The sequence below is a fragment of the Suncus etruscus genome, chromosome 12 (assembly GCF_024139225.1).
Source record: "Suncus etruscus isolate mSunEtr1 chromosome 12, mSunEtr1.pri.cur, whole genome shotgun sequence".
NCBI lineage: Eukaryota > Metazoa > Chordata > Mammalia > Eulipotyphla > Soricidae > Suncus > Suncus etruscus.
In genome coordinates, this window is record NC_064859.1 from 93,301,517 (window position 1) to 93,322,633 (window position 21,117).

The following is a 21,117-nucleotide window of genomic DNA, read 5'->3' on the forward strand; positions in this document are numbered from 1 at the left end:
TGGATTGATCCTTGAGTACACAGTCAGGAATAAGCCTAATGCATGGCTGGGTATTTTCCCTCCCACTCCCCAAATAAAATACAACCATCCAACGTAATATTTAGTAATGCCAAAACTGTTTTTAAAAATACATTATGGAGAAAGTCACTACATTTTGATTATGATTTTAATTTGTTAGGGTAAATGAATGACAAATACATATTTAACTTCACAGTGGAAGAGTCATTTGAAGTCATCTTGAGGGTGGGTAGGAGTTCACCGAATGCATCACAGGTGAAGGTGAGGGAGAAGGTGTCAGACCTTCAGAAGGTACAAAGACTTACATGCATAAAAAGTGGTCTAAAACCTGGAGTATTCTATTGAGAAAGTAAAAGAAATATTTTTTAAGTGATCACAATTTCACATCCATAAAGCTAAGTTTCTGTGCCACTTTCATGTATCAAAATAGAACTGGGCCAACTTCCTCCTCTAGCTTAGAACCAAAGATTTTAAGAAGAATTAAAATAAAAAATTAGATATGGGTTTTAAGAAAAATGAAAGACATTCTTGCAATAATAATTTTCAGACACAAAAGAGAAAAGAGCTGGAAGTTCCAGCTCACCTCAGGAAGCTCACCTCAAAGAGTGATGAGTTTAGTTAGAGAAATAACTACATTTTGAACTGTCCTAATAGTGAGAATGTATGAGGGAAATGGAAAGCCTGTCTAGAGTACAGGCGGGGGGTTGGGTGGGGAGGAGGGAGATTTGGGACATTGGTGATGGGAATGTTGCACTGGTGATGGGTGGTGTTCTTTACATGACTGAAACCCAAACACAATCATGTATGTAATCAAGGTGTTCAAATAAAAAAAATAAATAAAAAATTAGAGGGGAAAATCTACAATTTACACAAGGGAGAAGAAGCATAAAAAGAGCTATGTTTTCACTGTTCTTGGCCAATGTTGATTGTAGTTTTGTAAAAGCCCAAAGTAATTCATTCCTGCAATGGCATTTCACCTGTATCTTTCTTTTGACTGAGTCTCAGAAATAATACCAGCAATATCACTCAACTCCAAGAAAATAGAGAGCTGCTTTACTTCCTCATTTTTATAATCACAATCTGACTTGATATAAAAAAAACAGGGGTCTGGGAAGGGTGAAAGGAGAAGGACAAGCGTGGAAGTGGTTGCATTTTAAAACCACAACTTAAAATGTTTAATTGCTTTCAGTTGGCAAAGAAAACGGAAGAAGATCCTGTTTTGTAGAAGGTCAAGAAAAGTTGCACAATGGGGTTCTGAGTTGAGAAGGCCCTTCCTATTGTCAGTTTCTTCCATAATAAGAAATTTGCTCAATCCTAAAAACCAACCAACCAACCAACCAAAATGCACAGGAGAGAGTAAACAGAGTCTTAAGAAAAATGTGCATAAAAAAAGATAAATTTATATTTGCACTGCCAGCTCCATAAACTCACTCTTTTCATGAACAAGATATAAACCAATCCATGAAATATCCTGAGAACACAGGCCATGCAGCAGAAAGTTAGCCATCTCAGGAGGAGAGTTACCTAGTGTGTAGTATGGATTGAGGTATGTGTACCCACTCTATATTTCTCTCTCTCTCTTTTTTTTTTTTTTTTGTAATTTTGGAAACTGGAATCCAAGAAGGGGTACCTGGAGAGATAGGAGAAATGTCTTCTTTTCTAAGTTTTTCAAATATGTCTTTTTTTCCCCTGCAAATTCAGCCTGATCTCACCACAAGAGAAATCATTTTTGACACCAGAAAAAGCTAGGCGCATGCCTTGGTCCTATGCTGTTCTCTTCAGCTCTTCAGGTTGTTCTCTGTTCTGCAAGGAACTCTCTAGGCCCCAAGAGGTAACAGAGAGTAGGTAAGGGAAGGTGCCTTTGTTAAAGATGTCTGCATTGTCCTGATCCCTGGTTCTTGTGTCTCCATAAAAGAAAAATAATAATGGATTACATAGAGAGGTATTTTTTGTTTGTTTTTTTGGGGGCCACCCCTGGCAGTTACTCCTGGCTGTATATACAGGAATCACTCCTGGTGGTGCTTTGAGGACCATCTAGGATGCTCAGGATCTAAAATGGCTCAACTGCATGCAAGACAGGCACCCTACCTGCTGTGTTACCTCTTCATGAAAGTTTAAAGTAAGTTTTTATTTGTGAAAGGGGAAAAGGACAGATACTCCTTATATGGAGTGGGGTCTCCAAGGGAGGAACACTTTCAGCTTTTATTTTCACTTCCTTTCTTTCCCTGCTCCCAGACTTCTCACCTTCCATATTTCCTTCAAATCCCTATCTGTGAGCAGAGATTACTCTAAATATAAATTGATCAGGAAGACTATTCTTGAGGTTACCATGGCAATCATAAACTGTTGTGGCCCGTGTAGACATGATTTCTCATCCGTGGTCATGACTTTTTGATGTCTTCAAGTATCTAAATGATCACATAATTTAGTCAGTATTCACTTAGGGGTCACTTGCAATGGACCTACGTTTGCTCTCATTTGAACAAAATGAATGACCTGGTCGAGCAGAGAGACCTTGTGAAGTTTCTCTAGATGAGGAAACAGAGTTGCCCCGGCTCTTGCAAACAACTGTTAGCCACGATTTAACTTTCCCCCATCCTTTCTCATTGACCTCAGAGCCTCACCCACACCTTCTTTGTTATTTTGAACAAATCTTGACTCAAGAAGTGAACCCCTTGAGACTCCCAGGGACAAAGAGAGACAATCCTCCACTTAATATCTTCCTGCTAGGAAGGTGTAGCCTCACCTCTGTCCTGAGTATCATTGTTGTTGATGGGTCAGGAGAGAAACTCTGGGAATAAAGAGGAAGTGGCTGGATCTACGTAGATAGTCCAGGATGGGGTGCAGTGGGGTGGGGTAAATGTTTAAGGGTGTTGCTTTCTCCAAAGTTGTTGGGATTCTGAGTAACCCTAACATAGGTAAACAGAACTATAATCAAAAGAAGAGCAAAAACAATGCTACCCATGTAAATTCAATGATACATTTTATTTTTTAAACATTGATTTATCTAGGTTTTTGGGTCACACCCAGAGGCGCTCAGAGGTTACTTCTGGCTCTCTGCTCAGAAATTGCTCCTGGCAGGCTATGGGGATCATTTGAGAGGCCGGAGATCAAACCAGATCCATCCCTGGTCAGCTTACATGTGAGGCAAATGCCCTACTGCTGTGCTATCACTCTAGCCCCCAATGATGCATTCTATTAAAATTTTTTCTATGTTTTATTTCTATTATGTTTTCTCTACTAACAACCTATAGTAACTCACCCAAAAATGGATATACGTTTTCCTGTGTAGTGCCTGTATCTGAGTCTTCATATCTGTTATAAATTCACGAACATTGGGAGGATAGTCAGGGGTAGTATTATAGTAGTATTTGTGTAGTGTTTTGCTTATAGGACAGCCCACATGCTCTCTCAGGCTTCTGTTAGGATACCCAGAGTCATTAGGTTTTGAAGAAGGGCTTTTGTCCTCTGGATTACTTCTCTGTTTAGTAAGAAAAGATTACTTCTGGTACCATTTATTACTCTGTTTCAATATGTCAGGTAATAGCTTTGATAAGTTAGACATCTTTAAGGCCGATTGATGGGGAAAATTATCACAATCAATTCATTGTACCAGTGGGAGACTGATCTAGCCCAATTATAGGTCAAATGAGGCACGTTAAAATATGCAGGTTGTTAATATATCTTCCCTACAACCATGCAAAGTCTAGTATATACTTTCCTTCCCAGTCTTGGTGAAGCCATGATGTGCTGTTTTGCTAAGTTTATGTCACTACGTTAGGCCAGAGTGTCCTTTGCCTTTATTGATTGGTGCTGGCACTCCTGAAGAAAGCTGTAATTGAATGATTACCTTCTATTGTTGAGGAGTCAATACAGAAATCTGCAACCATCTGCCCATATATAATACAAGACTGTTAAGTACCGGAGCCAAAAAATGAGACCATGTTATTGAAACAAAGCAAGGCAAAGCTTTATTTCTGTCTACTAACACGCCCCAAGCTGACTGGCCAGGGTTGCCTCCCACAGAAGGCGACCCACCCACCTCCATGGGCTACAAGCAAGTTTATATAGGGTTTTGCACAAAAGGCTACTTCATTCTGTGTTGACATTGATTGGCTAATGTCTAGGGGACTTTGCACAGTTCTTGGTATCTTAGCCCTAACAAGATATCCGCTATGGCCAGGTGTCCCAGGGCAGTGTTTATGGCTTCTAATGGCCTTATGAGCTGTGAAAGAGCTGTGAGAGTTTGCAAATGAAAACAGCCTAGAACAGTGGTGGGCAACCTTTTTTTTTTTTCAACTGAGTCAAATCTCGCCAAAACCACGTTTGAAATTTATTTTGAGAGCCACATTTTTAAAACCGAAAATTCATAGAATGGTACACTGTTTTTAGCTTCAATAAGTTTTTATTGAGAATATTCTGCATGCAAGTATCCACATAGGTCAGGAGGATACAAATAACACAACTAATAAAACAAAAACTTTAGAACGATATTATTTATCGATAACGTTAAATTCTGTAAAATTTGCCTTACAATGTAGAGACAATTACATCCTGACAATGACTGACAAAGTCACAAACACTAATGTGAATATTGACCTTGCATTTCCTTGGATAGTTTGAGTAAGTCAGGTTTGTATGTTGTTGTTTTTAATTTTAGACACGATTCCAAGTTCTCATCAATGAGACAATTTCTCAATTTACCGTTGATAAGATTCGTGCTTGAAAATGATTGTTCACATAAATATGTAGAACCGAACAAGAAAAGAACAGCAAAGACTAGCTTTTTTAGTTGATTATATGAGTCGGGAATACTATTCCAGGTATTAAAAATCAACATATCTTCCTTCTCCAGGTCTTTCAAAGCAGACCACTTGTGCTGTGAACTAAGTTCACATTTGTGTTTCTCCAATCTTTCTAAATTAGCACAAAGACGTTCAAATTTCCACAGTTCTTTGTTTTATTTAAATCCAGCAATTGCATTTCAAAGTTGCCAATGTTGATATTAAAGGGAGAAACATTTAATTCCGTTACAGTGGTATCCATAATTTTTTAACAAAGGCCAACGCCACTTTGCTGTTTCTGAAATCCTGAAACCTCTTGAAAAAAGCTTCCCTCATATTTAAAAGTGCTGTTTTAAAAAAGGTAATGTCAACATCAGAATTATTTTCTTGGTGATGTTTCAACAGCCTTGGAAAGTGAATCAAAGTTTCTCTGTCAAAATCTTGAGATAAAACAGATATTTGTTTTCAAACGAAATAACTTCTAACATCGAAAAAATTGTGTTTCCTTTCTCCTGTAGTTTATGATTAAGCTGATTTAGATGTGAATTAACATCCACCATGAAATACAGTTTTTGAATCCACTGATCGGTTATTAATTCTGGATAGTGAACACCCTTCTGGAGGAAAAATGCTTTGATTTCTGATAATAAGGAAGCAAAACGTTTCAAAACGTTTCCTCTTGATAACCAAAATGTGCTGAAAATTTGAAACCCTACAATATGGAGATGAAACAGGTAAAAGAGAAAAACCTTTTAACAATCTTTAAAAGCAAGAACAGTGTTCCAGAGAAAAGTAGTGATTTCACTGAAAGGGAAAAAAAAAATCTATTGACACTAGTGTGTGCTGCAAAAAAACAAATTAAAATACACACAAAAACAAAAACAGCACTTTGTTAAAGGCATATGATATCGTATCATAAAGGAATTATGATAGAGTGCCTGAAACATTTTAAAAATAATTTTTTATTTAAGCATATTTGTTACAAAATTATTCATACTTGAGTTTCAATCATAGAGTGTACACCACCCTTCACCAGTGCACTTTCCCCACCACCAATGCCCCTTGTTTCCTTCCCCTTCACCTCCTCTGCCTATGTCAGGGGCAGGCATTTTGCTTTTTTCTCTCTATCTCTCTTTTCCTTTATGACACCGAGGTTTGCAAAATTTCCTTTATGACATCGTGGTTTTCAATATTGTTAATTAAAGGGTATCATGCATGTCACATCCATTTTCAGCATCCAGTTCTTGACCAGAGTAATACGTTCCAACTATCAATGTCATAATGTACCTTTCTCTATTCTAACTGAACTCACCACTTTTTATGGCAAGCTTCCTATCATGGACTAGTCCTCCTGTCCCTCATCCCTATTTTCTCTAGATATTATTAACATATTGCCATTTATGATTCTTTTTTTTTTTTTTTTGGGTTTTTGGGCCACACCCGGTAACGCTCAGGGGTTACTCCTGGCTATGTGCTCAGAAGTTGCTCCTGGCTTGGGGGACCATATGGGACACCAGGGGATCGAACCGCGGTCCGTCCAAGGCTAGCGCAGGCAAGGCAGGCACCTTACCTTCAGCGCCACCGCCCGGCCCACATTTATGATTCTTATATGCCACAAATGATTATTCTGTGTCTACACCTCTCCTTCTGACTCATTTCACTCAGAATAATCTGATGTGTTGATGCATGTACAGATGATGCACTGTGCATAGCTCAGTGTTTTTGTGTAGTCACAAAAAAAAAAACAAACAAACAGAAGTTGCATATCCATACATTGTATCCACTCATTGTATGATAGACTGGATTCAAAAAAATTCCCTGCTAAACTAAACTCTGTGACAGATGACACAGTAAAGATAATTTGTGAAGTTCACAATTGTGATCAAATCCAGGCTATTCACCACCCTGGGTGAAAGTATGGATGCCCACTACTAGAATCTTCTCCATGATGAAGTGAAGTGGCTGTTAAGGGGAAGGGTGTTCTCTCGCCTTGTTGGCAAGAGGGAAGAAGTAGTGCAGTTCCTGTGAGAGCAGAATTCTGACTTTGTACAGCCCCAGTTGGACAAGGAATGGGTAGTTAAGCTTGTGTATTTGGCAGACATTGTTCATTTTCTCTATGAACTTAATATTTCTCCGCAGGGGAGTTTCACAAGTAGTTTTTATAGTGAGACATAAGATGGATGTGTTCAAAAAAGAATCTGATTCTGGGATAGCTGTGTCTGAGAAGGAGATATTGAAATGTTTCCACTCTTGCAAAAAATTTCTGATTGCCACTTATATTATGCAGAAAGTCATAAGCAATATGAAAAACAGCATTTAAGAGCATTAGCTCACAACTTTAATCATGAGTACTCTGAACATGAGAATCCACAGAAAAGAAAACTCTGGGTTGAGAATCTCTTCATGGAAGATGCCCACTCTTGTGCAAAATAAAATATGTGTTTTAAGATCACTCCAGACACTGTATTTCTAAACCCCACCCAACCTTGTATGAAGAAGCAGGGTAGCAGGAAAGAAATAATAAACCAAGCTAGCCAGGAAAGGATGATCATGAAGTCCATGGCCTTTTACCTTGTATACTCTGCCTCGAGCCCTAAAAGCTAGAACACCTCTTTCTTTATTAAAACCAATTCCCAATACCAGGAGGCATTAGGTCAAGAGAGACAAAAGTACATATTCAGTGGGTTTTTACATATCACAGGAAGAGGTTTAAGAATGGATGATGTTGGGGAAACATACACCTTTGTTTGGGGTTAATACTGGGTATCATCTTACAGTCTTGGAGCTGGCTGTTGGGGCTGCACACAGGCCGCGCACTGACAGAGGCTAGGAGCAAAGTCCTGACTCCTGGAGCGGCCGCCCAGCATACAGAAGAGCCGCATTAAAAAGTGTAAAGAGCCGCATGTGGCTCGAGAGCCACGGCTTGCCAACCACTGGCCTAGAAGCACAAAATGGAACCCTTCAACAATGGGTGACAAAATGGAGTCCCTTCTATTCTAGGCTCCACAAAATTGTTCATGGTCAACACCTTTGCTTCCCAATCTGGAGAGTCTGTTTCCACCCCCCGCCCCCCTGGAGCTATCATCACTGCATTTAATCTTTTTTTTTTTTTTTAATAATATACTTACAGGCCAGAGTGGTAAGGAGCCTGCCTTGCGTGCACTAGCCTAGGATGGACTGTGGTTTGATCCCCCCCCACCCCTGGGCGTTCCATATGGTCCCCCAAGCCAGGAGCGATTTCTGAGTGCATAGCCAGGAGTAATCCCTGAACATCACTGGGTGTGGCCAAAAACCAATATATATATACACTTAAGTACCATTACAAAAATCTTTGTAGTTGGATTTCAGTCATAAAAAAAACCCTTCACCAGTACAACCTTTCCACCACCAGTGTCCCCCATCTCCTTCCTCCCTCACCCCTGCCTATCTTCAAGACAGGCAATCTATTTCTCTCACTCACTGTCATTGTCATGACAGTTATTAGTGTAGTTATTTCTCTAACTGAACTCACCACTCTTTGTGGTAAGCTTCATATCATGGGCCAGTCTTTCCAGCTCTCATCTCTATTATCTCTGGGTATTATTACAATATGTCTTTTATTTTTCTTAAATCCTGCAGAGGAGTGAGACTATTCTGTGCCTATCTCTCTTCCTCTAACTTATTTCACTCAACATAATAGTTTCCATGTTCATATATGGGAGAATTTCATGATTTCATTTTCCTGATAGCTACATGTATTTCATTGTGTACCAAAGTTTCTTTAGCCATTCATCTGTTGTTGGGCATCTGGGTTGTTTTCAGATTCTGGCAACTGTGAATAGCGTTGAAATGAATATAGGTGTGCAGAAGGCATTTTTGAATTGTGTTTTTATGTTCCTAGGGTATATATCCCTCGGAGTGGTATATACTGGTTCATATGGAGCTCTATTTCTAGTATTTTTGAGGAATCTGGAGATTCTGGTTTAACAAGCAGACCAACGAAGCATCTGTTTCTAACAAATGGAGATGACGGGAGAAGACAAGCTCGACTTTCCTAAACATAGGATGAAATGACACCTAGGCAGGACAGGGAGGAGAGCATGTGATGTGAACACTTGGATGAGAATTAATTGAAAAAAATTGCCAAAATGGTTTAGCATTACCTTAGGGATCACCCAGCCCCCCAAATTCTTCTGAAGAAGGAACTCAGCAGAACAAAGAGCAGTGGTCAGAGGCGAGTCTTGGTTCTGATGGGAGAAATGGAGGTTCTTAACTCTTAATGCAATGTGGTCTGTCCCTGCCTGTGTCCTCCAAGGAAGGTACAGAGGAACTGCTTGCCCCAGAGGCAGCCAGGCTGCCTGGTAGGGCAGAAGCAACTTAATCATATCTCTTGAAATGTGGGCCTCAGTGTCCCTGTGGGCTGAGGGTTATGGGAGCTTGTTCCCACAGAGAAGTTGAGAAAGAGTTATAAATGGGTTTGTTATCTCCATGGACCTTAAAAAAAAAAGGCAAAGAGTTCTCTGTAGGCATTTGAGAAAAGGTCTTCCCCCAACACTCACAGGATAAGAACTGAATGTAAGTGCTCAGTCATTTAAGAGAAGTTAACTTACACCATCTCATGATGGTGACAGGAGCTGAAAGGTCGCATTTGTGACAGTCATTTGTGAGCTGTTGATATGCCTTCACTCTGGATTCTGTACAGAAAACATCTGATCTCTTTTCCAAGAGCCTTCCAGATAGGGGCAGAAGCAGACGTCTTTGAGTATTTATTATCTCTCAGTTGCTCTCAGTTTTCCCTCTGTGCTTTGAATATGCCCATTAGTGGGGACAGGAGTTCCCCAGAATTCAGCATTCCATTTTCACCAACAAATTAATCTAATGCTTACGTCCTTGCTGTTTTGAAACAAATCAAAGAAGAGGAAAATTTGATAATACAGGCTAATAGAATAGTATTTAAAAATTTTAATCTAGTAGATTAAGTTTTTCCTTAATTAATTTTAGCATGGTAAAATATACATAACCTAAAATTGATCCTTGTAATCATTAGTTGCCCAATTTGATAGTATATTATCCCTAACCATCTCCAGGACTTGTCTTTATGAAAAGTGATTTTTTTTTCTTCCCCTTTATTCATGCCCCTCACTTTCAATTTGTGGGGATTCCTGATGGCTCACATTCTGAAATCATTGTCAGTAGAAACATATATTTAGAACCTGCTGAACTGGCTAATATCATGATTATCGACAAGTGTTACTTTTGGAATTTCAGTCCAGCTAGAATAAAGACATGATCTGTTTGACCCAGTTTTCTGCAATATTTCCATGCAAGAATGTGCACGTGCCTGATATTTGGTTTTAGTCAGTGATAACAAAGAATGTGTTGTTGTCATGAAACCTGACGATGTTAATTATCCAGCACATCTTCTGTATCAGAGATACAGAATCTAGCCCTATTTTTAGCCCTATTTCTCTTGAACCCTTGTTGTGCTAGAGTCCAGACTTGAAGGATGAGACCACACAACTGGAATAAAACTTAATAGTTTCATCTGTCTGCCAAAAAGACCCCAAACTGGCTGCCAGCATCATCTCCCGCAAGAAATGAATCCCACCCAAGGTCATGGGGAAGATTATATAGAGAAAGGATATAGGGAGGGTCCAGCTTTCTGATGATCTTTAAAATGATGAAAATTGTCTAGGGTTAGCTTCTTACTGTTCCCTTGTCCTTCCCTAATAGGCTACCTCGCATGTCCAGGTAGCTTGGGGTAGAGTCTATGGAAATAGGCTTGTGAAGACCTAGAATGTGGTTCACACCATGTGATTCTTACAAAATGGCGTCCCTCCCTGCTCAGAACCTGAGAAGAAGCCTGCCATGTGGCCTTTACAAAGTGGCGTCCTTCTTTGTTCAAAACCCAGGTCCCAACAACCTTGTCACTGTACCAGATTTGTTCCCTTTCTTATCAAATTGTGGGGTGTAGCTAGTGAGGAGGCCATGACTGTTGATGTGGATCATAGCTTTTAGCTAGGCCCCAGCTAGATGCTGCTAAGGTGAATTAAGGGCATGTTTGTTAGGAGAAATCCTACCCACTGAGATGACTTCAGAGAGCCCAGGGAGGGCAGAGGAGTTTGCTACTGCCACGGAACCCTGACATTGAGCAAGAGAGCAGAGAATGAGTGAGGAAAATGGCATCTATGAGCAACTGGAGAGGATACTGAGAGACAGTGAGATTGAGATGGGGACTGTGTCTACTGCAGAGAGCAGAGCGTATACAACAGCAAAGGCCGCAGCTACCAGAGAGAGGTTAGGTGTAGAAGTCAGCTGAGCCAAGCTCAAAGAACCCGGAACTGGGAAGAACAGGCCATGCTGTTGATAGCTAAGGCTGCTGCTGTCCTGGATCCCTGAGAGCCTTGGAAGAGAAGCCAGAGGCTAGCTCTGAGCCCAGAAAGGGCCAAGCCCTAGATGAATAGAGAGAAAGAACAGCTGTTCAATGAGATGACTGGAATGTGCATGGCTTGAGTTAGTATGTCAGATCTTTCTGCCCTGGCTCATTCTGTGAGTCTCCCTGGCTCCCAGGCCCAGATGGAGGGAGAGGAACCAGATGCTCACCACTGACAGCGACCCATGACTACTTTCAGCTCCTCCTTGATCTGAGGAAGGTAGTTACCATTCTTTTTTTTTCTTTCCCAGTTGTCAACACGTTTATGGTAGGCCCAGTATAGGATGTTCTAATGGCTATAGTAGGTGGCAGTGAGTGTGATGGACAGACAAAGGCAATCAAAGTAGGGTGGAAGGAAGTGAAACCTTCCATAAAATTTCTGGCCTGTCAGTGGATGGTGGGAGGAGGAGTAAAATTAGGGGGCTGCCCTGCCTGATACCTAACTGAACCACAGACTGTACCCATCCAACCATAGCCACCCAACCAATGCCCAGAATTCAGAAGCCTGACTTCCCTTCCAGACCATGGTGATAGCTTGAAATGGTGGCATCCTGACAAATGGCCTACCAACACTTGGGAGCCAAAATGAATAATTGTTCCTTCTTACATTGAACCCAAGTGACAGTGACGCAAGTAACAGCTCCATTACTGTGCTATGTGACTTTGTGCCTTTCTAAGGAGTAGACAGATATGTGTGAACACACACAGAGACACACATAGAGACATGCACATACATACCCACACATGAGAGAAGCTGTCATTTACAACTCATCTTTACAACTCATCTTAGATCTTTCTGGCGAAATGTGAAGATGAAAGCAAGTATTACCCAGGGAACAGTCATCGAATAACTTCACTTTACTCCTATCTCCAATCAGAATAACTTGAAGAAGAGAATCAAGACAATTATATGTAGGTTTCCCCTTCTGCTTCCCTTTTTACACAGTCCGAGTTAAGCAGCTGGGATTGAGGTAGAAACTGATTTAAAAAACAGTTTCTTTACTTAGGGTCATATTCCTAATCTAAATTTGGAATAGTTCCCAATTTGTCTCTTTCAGTATGAATCAGCAGGCCTGAGAATCATCAGACCTAGTACTGCTGGGTTGAGTATCAAGGGATTAGTTCCTTGACATCCTAATACTACATGGCAGGCCCCCACCCCCAAATACATGTAGCACTTTTTTTATTATTAAATATGGGGCGAGAAGTGTAGGCAGTGACATGGGATTACTGGGTGCTACTGATCTATAGAGAAACTATTCTCATTACCCAGATGAAGGGCTCAAGCTATAAAAGAACCAGTGTCCCAGAGCACCCCCCAAGAAGGAAATATGGAGACACGATTCCAGGGATCAGGTTAGTCTTAGCTCCCCCTTCATCCTCCAAACCATCAGCTTCCTGAAGATGTCTGTTTCTCTCCTGCAAGGTGGAAGCCTGAGTCTTTCCTTCATCACAAACCCCAAATATACACATCAGAGAGCCACACATAATTGGCCAGGGCCCTGTGGAACAATGTAAGAAAAAGGGGGTGTCCGGGAACAGAGTGATAGCACAATGGGGAAAGCGTTTGCCTTGTACGCAGCCAATCTGGGTTTGATTCTTGGCATCGCAGGTGCACCACTGAGACTGCGAGGATGATTTCTGAGTACAGAGCCAGGAGAAACTCTTGAGGGTTGCCAGATGTGGTCCAAATCTCACCGCCAAAAAAAAAAAAAAAAGAGGAGGGGGAATGGGATATCTTGGGGTCCTAGGGTTTCAGTTGGGGGCAAAACATCAGCCTCAATCAAGTGTGGTGTTTTCTTAATCTCTAGGCACAAGCAAGGGATAGAGGAGGGAAGTTAGCCCATGTCTGGAAATATTATAAATAAAAGTTGGCCCATGTCTAGAAATATTTATAAATAAAACTAGGGAGGCCTTTAGATTCCAGAAGCTGCTGCCCTTCTCTCTGCTGGGAATGTAAGGTGGGGAAAGCAGATCAGGGCAGGGCAATTCTCTTCCATGGGGTTAGTGCCGCTGATGCCAACAACGGTGCCAGGTAGGTTAGGACAAGTTATCTCAAGTGTGTCTTTCATTGACCCCGAGAAAAGCATCGTTTCAGCCAAAGCTGAATCCTAGAGAAACAAAGGACTTGACCTTTGTCCCACAGCTGGCCACTAACAGAATACAGAGTGGTCCACAGTGCCTATGAATTCAAGTTTATAAGCAGCCGGGTAGCAGAATGCCATCTGGAGGGCACCACATCATCATGGCTTACATCTGTCTGATTTTCTGACAGATGATTGCTCTTCTCCAGAATCCTGGATTAAAATCTCCCTCCTTAGTCCTCACACCTTCTCCTGTGGACTCTGGAGGCTGAAAGGAAAAAAGGGTGATGAGGATGGGAGGAATGAGAAGGCACTGACATCCCTGGGGAGGGAAGAAGAGTGTGTTGGGGGCAAGGGGGTTTCCTGAGTGAGAGGTTAAGCATAGGTGGGAAGGGTGGGTGAGAATAAAGAGGGTATCAAGGAGGGTGAGAGGAAAACTGGAGACATTAGTGGTGGGAAATGTGCACTGGTAAAGTTTGTTGTACATTATTGGTTGTAATTCAATCATGGACAATTTTATCTGTGGGGAAAAATAACATGAACAACCTTGTAACCAAGGTGTTTAAATCAAAAAACTTTATCACAAAAAAAGAAAATAAAGGAGGTCTAGAAGGTTCCTTTTAGCAGTGGCACTTGGAGCATATGGGAAGAGTCTGCAGGACAGAGGCTGTGATAATCCCATAGGGTTCAGATACTATGTTAGTGGAGGACAGAGCCAGGTGAGGGCACAGAACCCAGCAGCCACAGGCACAAAAACTCAAGGAAGAACCCCCAGGGAAGAGCCTGCAGTACACTGAGGAGGGACAAGCTCAGAACTTGGATAAGTGGACGGATGACGCTCACAGCTCCTTTTAAGGAAGAAAATGTAAGTGATTATTTAACAGCACTTCAGACCTGGGCAGGCAGGGTGACATTCCCGTTCCTAGTCCCGGCTTCAGCTCCTTTTGCCAGGCCAGACTGGTGACTTTTTAGCCAAATAAGGTCCAGGCCAGAGAGTTCCAAGCCATAAAAGCTGAAGGGCCTCCCGCAGCTTGGGGAACTGAGTTTCCCTCCTGGGGAACCAAATAAACCTGCTATTCTTCAACCCCCACTCATTTGCCTGGTCCCCAGAGACAGTGAGTCTCCCTGCCCACCCTGGGCTCCCACCTGCCACCTTCCCACCCCAGCCTGGGGCCCAGGCTCATCCCTGAGGAGCACCAGCCCCATGAGGAGAGCAGGAGGAGCATTGGGACTGTGGGGGTGTGGACAGAGAGGCAGAGGAGATAAGAGCTCAGTGTGGATCTGGTACTGGGAACAAGGGGAGGATCAAATGTGCGTGAACCTTGCCTCAGGGGACCCCCCCCCCAATCCTCCTGGGCTGGGCCAGAGCTGGAGCCAGGTCCTGAGACCTGTGCTGTGCTGGTGGAAAAATGCCTCATGGGTGGACTCCAGATAGGGACAAGGAAGACAGCCTTGGTGAGGGGGACGTTTGGGGTCCTGAGCAGTAACTCTCACTCCACCCTTAGAAGGAGGTATTTTTTTTTTTTTATTAGTTTTTGGGCCACAACTGGCAGTACTTAGGGGTTGCTCCTTGGCTCTGCACTCAGGAATCACTCCTAGCAGGCCTGGGGGATCATACAGGATGCCAAGGATCAAACCTAGGTCAGTCTTGTGCAAGGGAAATACCCTCCCCACTGTGCTATGTGTAGGGAGAGGAGGAGGAGGAGAAGTGGAGCTGGAGTTGAGGATGAAGTTGGCAGAGAGAACTAGGAGGACTAGAGAACTCTCAGCCCTGTCCCCAGTCTGTCCCCTGTGCAATAAATAGTCAATCATTTTTCCTGGCCAACTGGGCTACTTGGAACTCTCTAGAGCTCAGGGGTCCCCAAATTATGGCTTGCAGGCCACATAAAGTCCGCCAAGAACATGTGTCTGACATGCCAGGTGTTTTAGCCACTGCTGCCTGCCCTGCTGAGCAGCTGATTTGTCCCAAGCCTGGAGTGTATATGTGTGGGATGTGGGCCACTTTCTCTGACTCTCCTCCTCTCTGTCTTTCAACTTCACCTCTCAGTTTTGAGCAGGGGGTCTTCAAAGTATTGCCCACCAAAAGCAGGCCCATAGTTCCCATTGAAATACTGGTAAGTTTGTTGATTTCACTTTACTTGTTCTTCCTTTTGTATTGTATTTGTTCCCATTTTTCTTTTTTTACTTCGAAATAAGATATGTGCAGTGTGCATAGGAATGTGTTCATAAAATTATTTTAAAATGTAGTGCAGCCCTCCAATGGTCAGAGGGACAGTGAGCTGGCTCCCCTGTTTAAAAAACTTGAGGACCCCTGCTCTAGCTATCAGTGGTCCTCAAACTATGGCCCGCGGGCCACATATTGTATTTGTATCTGTTTTGTTTCTTCATTGCAAAATAAGATCTATGCAGTGTGCATAAGAATTCGTTCATAAGTTTTGTTTTTACTATAGTCAGACCCTCCAATGGACTGAGGGACTGAACTGGCCCCGTTTAAAAAGTTTGAGGACCCCTGACTGCTAGATGGTCTCAATGGAGACAAATGATCTGATAGACAACTGGTGCTTAGCCAGCCTGTTCTGTGACAGGTCCCCCCTTCTGCCTTCATCACTTCTGCCTCGTCAGGCAGTACAAGAACCCTTCTCAGGTATCAAAGACACCTCCCTCCGGAGAGGCCTTTCCCAGCCCTTAGTCTGTGGGTCCTCTAGAAACACTAGTCACTGTGAACCACCTGGATTTACAAATGGGGAAAGTTATTTATGCTCAGCTCCCATATTTCCCTTGTCCTGTTCTGAAGGGAATTCAATCCCATGGGCCTGGACCCAGTTTATTAGCCACTATTCATGCCCCTGGGGAGTTCCATGCCTGGCAATGACACAGACATTCCAGGGCCCCTTTGCTGCCCACTGGCTCTCCAGGCTCCTCAGACCTGGGCCAGATAGGAATAGAGACTCATGGTAAGGAGGGACTCTGTGGTGTGTAGAGATGTCTGACCATGCTGGAGGCTGTGAGCTGGCAATGAATCTGTCCTCTACAACCTTCTCCGTCTCTCTCCTGCTGTCTGACCATGAGGGTCAGTCATTCTTTCCTTGACTTATTCCCACTATGATGTCTAGAAAATGGGCCAGAGGCCTGTCCTCACTCCTCACTATATGGACAGTTGCCCACTCTCTACCTCAGTCAATCACCTATAAAATGGGTGCATTTGGGGTGATAAATTCAGACTTAATGCCCCCGTACAACTGTGTTGAAGACAAAAAAGGTGCAATAGACCTTATGGGAGCACCCTGTTTTGGGAAGTCTTGAGTCTTTCCCATCACACTAGCCAGGCCTAATGAGAAGCAAACACAATAAAATAACTCTGGCAGTGTTCAGTCCAGGTCAGACTTTTTTTTAGCCCAGTTTTGTATTCCAATGTGCCTTTCTCCAACGTTCTTCATTCTTCCAGCTACTCAGACCTTGTGTCTTGAGCCTGGGCCCAGTGGCACATTTCCTAACTCCAGTCCTATATTGCAATGCTTCATGCTCATATACAGATTTCTCCCCCCCACCCTTGGATGTTGACTCACACTCAACTGTCCTGAGAGGTTAGTCTTGGTTCTGCATTCAGGGATCACTCTTGGAGGACTTGGGGGATGGGGGAACATCTGGGGGCTGGGAATTGAACCTAGGTTAGCCGTGTGCAAGGCAAACACCTTACCTGCTGTATCATCTCTCTGACATCTGTAGTTTTCTTCTTACCTTGCTGTTCCATTTCTCCTTTGCCTACTTCTCTTTCTCTAGCTAACTCAGCCCCTGTAGTTCATTACATGTGGATTCATGACTGAGAGTTCATGCAAACCAAGCATAAAACAGATAGGAGGACGGGGTAAAAATTTGTCTTTGTGGAAGGAGGGAGAATAAAAGAGCCAATATATGAAGACATAGTTCAAAAGAGGAAACAAGAAGAATAGCAAATTCAAAAGCCCTGATGTACTGATCATACATTGGTTACATTTCTTGGAAAAGAATTGTTTGAATGAATCTTTTGCCAGATAATTTACAAAGGAAAAACATTCTGTGAGCATTCAGATGTTTAGTGGCTGGGGAATGACAGCGTGGAACACAGAGAGAACAGAGAAGCCTTCTAGGCCTTTTATTATACAGCCCTTACCAGGCTGTTATTGAAAGAGGATTTCTCAGACTGTTTTTGTCAGGAGAAAGTCCATCACAAAATAGTCTCAATCATCTATGGAATTTAAGAAAAATAAAAGGCAGTAGTGTAATAATACCCAGAGACAATAGAGACGACGGCTGGAAGGACTGGCCCACGATATGAAGCTCACCACAAAGAGTGGTGAGTGCAGTTAGAGAAATAATTACAGTAACAAACAATTATCATGACAATAATGAGTGAGAGAAATAGAATTCCTGTTTCAAATACTGGCAGAGGGTGAGGGGAGGAGGGTGGGAGGGTATTGGTGGTGGGAAGGTTGCACCGGTGAAGGGCAGGGGTGTTCTTTTTTATAACTGAAACCCAACTACAAACATATTTGTAATCATGGTGCATAAATAAATTATTATAAAAAATAAAGCCTTTAAGGAGAAAAAATAAAGAACTACCCTTGCTCAGAGGATGTGTTCTTTCTTATACCTCTTCCTCACTATAAAACTTGTAATTTCTTTTTTTGTCCCCCCCCATTCACAATACAGACCAGGCAAAGGACCTGGTTTGAGGTGTATATGGGAAGAATTTACTGTACCTCGTCTTTCTATACAGTGTAAAGAACACAGCCTGTGGTAAGCATTGGGAGGCCTTATCTTTCTTTTTTTTTTCTTCATTTTTTCCTTTATTTAAACATCTTGATTACATAAATGATTGTGATTAGGTTTCAGTCATGTAAAGAAACCCCACCCCTTCACCAGTGCAACATTCCCACCACCAATGTCCCAAATCTCCCTCCATCCCACCCCACCCCCACCTGTACTCCAGACAGGCTTTCCCGTTCCCTCATTCATTCACATGATTATGGTAGTTCTCTGTGTAGTTGTTTCTACAGCATATTCACCACTCTTTGTAGTGAGCTTCATGAAGTGATCTGGTGTTCCAGCCCTCCTCTCATTGTCTCTGAGGATTACAAAAATGACTTTTATTTTTCTTAAAACCCATAGATGAGTGAGACTATTCTGCGTCTCTCTCTCTCCCTCTGACTTATTTCACTCAGCATGATAGATTCCATGTACATCCATGTATAGGAAAAACTTGTAATTTCAATCCAGGAAGAGAATCCAAGTATGTTTTTTCAGGATGATGCTAGTTTAAAAAAAAAAATCACATGGCTCCCTTAAAATTTAGTGTACTCGACACATTCCTCCTCAGTGAGAAACGAGGATATTATTTACAGTTCTTTTGCAGGCAGGGCTGCAACAATCTTTCTCAGCCAGATAACTTCAACAACCCTCGCTGGCCAAACAGTCACCAGCCTCCAAGATCTCTAACCCACCAGCAGCTCCTGTGGTTTCCTAAAGGCTTAGCAAGAGCTAAAGAAAAATACGGGCACAGCTGCACTAGTGAGGAGGTGTGCGACATTTTTCTTAAAACCTTATCTGGAAAGCCCAAGTCAACGACAATAGAATCAAGAGACCCAAACTATCACAATCGAAACTTAAAATGGACTTGTTACACTGGTAGACCAGGAGGCGAAGGGTGGGAGTATGGAATGCATACTGGAATTATGGTGGAGGGAGGTCAACACTGGGGATGGGAATGGCCCTAATTCACTGTTAGTAGATGCCTGCAATACAACTATGAAGAACTTGTAATTCACAATGGTCTTAATAAAATATTTAAAAATATAAATTTAAAAACAGCAACCTTATCTGGAGATGTTGAGGGTACTTTTAGTTATCTCAGGGAAACCAGCATTGTTGACTATAGTGCAACGATCCAACTAGTGATCCAATATCAACAAAAGAAACAGACTATTGCACTGGTGAAGGGGGGGTGTTCTGGTTATGACTGTAACTCAAATATGATCATGTTACTTAAATAAAAAATGTATTTAATAAAAAAAAAGAAACAAACTATTGCTAGAAAAGTCTCCAGACTAGAAGCATTCATTAGCGCTCTCTCTTCTAATGCCATCCCATTTGGAAATTACACTCATCCTCCAATAAATGGCTATTTCCTGCTACTCTGTTTATTATTATTATTTTTTTTGGGGGGGGTCACACCTGGCAGCGCTCAGGGGCTACTCCTGGCTCTACCTCAGAAATCGCCCCCGGAAGGCTCGGGGGACCATATGGGATGCCGGGATTCGAACCACCGTTCTTCTTCATTCAAGGCAAACACCCTACCTCTATGTTATCTCTCCGGCCCCTGTTTCCTGCTACTCTGAAGCAATGGGCTCGTGTGCTTTATTTTCAACTGAACAAGAACCAGAGAACATGCTTGGCCCCACAGCAGATCCACTTTTGTGTCATACTGAAACCCCTTCTGTAGAATGAGTCAAATTCCAAATGTATATAACAATTTTATTCTAAAAATTTGGGTCAGAATCCCATGAACTATATTCATAACTTTCCTATCCTTGACTCTAGAAAAGCTACATTTTAAAACTAGGATGTTGAATGTTAGACCCTGGACAGACATGGTGGAGGATTGCTTTCACTTGGAAAATAACCCTTAGGATTAAAGTGAAATAAATGTTAGAGTTCACTGATTTGCTACAGAGCTACTGCTTTGGAGAAGACCTGCTATAAGTATATGGCATGAAAACAAAACTGACCTAATTAGCCCAGTGTTCAGTGCTTCACTGAGAGTTTCTGAGCTGTGGAAGGTCTTGTCAATTCCTTAACAGCACAAGTTCAGTTTTTTGCAAGAAACATCTGTTCAATGATAATATCATTGCTGCTATTATAAGCATCTTTTATTATACAGCCCTGCTTTCATCCACCTGGAGTTAATTCTCAGTCTAGCGACATTTAAGTCTGCTGTTTTTGGTTTTTTGGGGAGGGAGGTTCCTGAGAATCCCTCTCTCCCCATCTCACCAGCACTGGGATTTTTGTCTTTTGAGGATAACTGTTCTCACAGGTGGTTTTCTTTGTTTTATTTTGTTGCGTTTGTTTTGATTGGTGGTGCTCAGGGGGTTATTTCCTGTGTGTGCTCAGGAATCATTCCTGGAAGGCTTAGAGTACCAGATGGGATGTCGGGGATCAAAGTCAGGTCCGCCTTGTGCCAGGTCAATCTTACTCGATGTGTTATCATTCCATCACCCTTTCCTCACAGGTGTGAGAGGACAATTTGTATTTCCTGATGATTAGTCCTGGTGAGCGTTTAGGTATTTGTTGGCCATTTCTATACCTTTCCTGAAAGAATGTCTAATCAGGCTCTTGCCCATTTTTTCAACGAGGTTATAGCTTGGTTTTTTTTTTTTATGTTATAGATATTACCCCCATATCAAAAGAAGTCCACATATACTTTTCTCATTCCATAGGTTGTCTTTGTAAAAAGCCTTTTAAATTTGCTGCCCCTCTTTATTATTAGCTGTTGTGACTGGGCACCACTCTTCTCTTTACTGCTGAGTGGTATTCCAAACACATTCATTTCTCTTTCCCAGGAGCATCCACTTCCTGACTTATGGCAGATATCTGGGAAAGAAGAGAAGCTGCTATGTCTGTATGTTTCCCCATTCCAGGTCCTGTTTGGTTGTGGCAGTCACAGGACATAAGGAAATCTGAACCACAAGAGAAAACCCAGGTCAAGAGCTACTTGTTTACTTTATACTCAGTGGTTCCTAGTTTAATCCTTGGCACTATATAAGGTCCTCTGAGTACCAAACTG

General features: G+C 42.2%; 1 non-coding gene across 1 annotated transcript; it reads right to left on the bottom strand.

Moving 5' to 3' along the window:
- Window positions 1-17,962: 17,962 nt before the first annotated feature.
- On the bottom strand, window positions 17,963-18,091 carry LOC126024870 (small nucleolar RNA SNORA51). The gene has a single exon (XR_007500967.1). It is a non-coding gene; the product is annotated as a small nucleolar RNA SNORA51 (small nucleolar RNA).
- Window positions 18,092-21,117: the final 3,026 nt, after the last annotated feature.